Source organism: Carassius gibelio, chromosome A23, assembly GCF_023724105.1.
Source record: "Carassius gibelio isolate Cgi1373 ecotype wild population from Czech Republic chromosome A23, carGib1.2-hapl.c, whole genome shotgun sequence".
NCBI classification, from domain to species: domain Eukaryota; kingdom Metazoa; phylum Chordata; class Actinopteri; order Cypriniformes; family Cyprinidae; genus Carassius; species Carassius gibelio.
The window spans coordinates 9,262,600-9,264,362 of NC_068393.1; positions in this window are offsets into that span (position 1 = coordinate 9,262,600).

Genomic DNA, 1,763 nt, shown 5'->3' on the forward strand with positions numbered 1-1,763 from the left:
ATTTATATATTTCTTTCACCCTCTGTTGAAAACCACTGATCTATATAATATTACAGGATACTAGTATGTACGTATACCAGTGAATGCAAAAGAATGTTGAACGTCCACACAATCATAAAATCAGCTTACTGTCTAAACTCACTGAGTCTTGGCCAGTGGTGACCCTCTTGTACATGTCCTGGTTCTTTCCAGTCATGTGGGACGTGTTCAGGCTTCTCTGGATGTGCTTTAACACTGGCTTTAATTGCAGAGGTTGTGCCCTCAAAAGCACTGTGTGTGTTTTAATTGGTGCACCGCTTATTGTAGAGACACAGGGGGTCAACGGTCACAAGACACTTTCCACAAGAGTGTGTGTGTCAGCTTATTACTACTCTGACTCCTTTACAACTCCTTTACAGGTCCATGGAAACAGTTTACCTAATTTTTCTAATGCATTTTTCATTTAATAATAATAATGAAAACAAATCTGATGTCCCAATATAAGATGATTATATATAACTAATATGTTTCTATGAATAGAGAAACATTTCTATTCACTGTTTAAAGTCATTTTTATTGTGTGTGTCTGTGGCAAACACTGATATCATTTAGCTTCAGTGTAACAAAATGTCTTGATAGTCAACATTTCATTGTATTTTGCATGACAAATATAGCAAAGCACAGCAAATGTGTGAGTAAACGTTTTTTCAGATTGAATTGTTTTCAGATGAACAGTTTGCAAAACATATTCTAAAACCTCTTTTAAGCAACATTTCAGGCAGATTGAAATGCACAAAATAAAAATGTGAAAAGACAAACTTACAAAAAATATAATCTACATATATGTACAGAGAAAGAACAGAAGAGCATTTTCAAAATAAGATTTTTTTTTTTTTTTTTTTTTTTTTTTACATATAACAACACACACACACATATATATATATATATATATATTCTCATTAATAATAAATATGTTAGTGGTATTTTAAGTTGGATTGACATTATGTTGGATTGCGGCCTGGACATTATTAGGAACATGGATTTTTATGTTACACACAAGAAGAAGTGTTTTTCATCTCATTCTGGAGGCAAAACTGGATTAGAAAATGTAAAAGATTTGCTAAAGACACCGAAAGTATATTGAATGACTTGATTAAATTTGAGTTAATTCAAAAAGATAATAAGACGATCTTTGTACATTATTGATAACATAATCCCCCTTATGGTGATAGCTTACATGGGCTAAAATGTTTTTGCATATTGGTTCAAGCAAAAAATATGGGATCTAACTATTTAATGTTGACCTTTCTAGTCGATTTCTTTCCAATGGCAGCACCAACGTCAGTTTTAATCAAATATGTGGTTAAACAGAAATATGTTTTTTGTAGATATATCGAAGAGTCAGAACATAATTGTTTTGTTTCATTGTGTCAGTATCTTGCTGAGAGGCGTGCAGAGAGGTTACGTGATTGCCCACACAAGCAAACATGTAACCGAAAATTGTGCTGTCAAGATATCAGCTTTGTGACAGGCCATGAATTATTTATTTTTCTTCAGCAGTAATAGTGAAAATGTTACCTAATCCAACTGCAACCATGCAATCCACTTGAATTTTAAGGTGCACAAACCTGATTGTTTTGTTTTTGGGCAAATATTGTTTCATAAAACCAAAAAAAAAAAAAAAAAAAAAAAAATGCTATTTGCTCATCCAACAATGTAAATAATGTCTTCATTTACTCACATAGTAAATGTTTTTTTTTTTTTTTTTTTTTTTTTTTAAATCC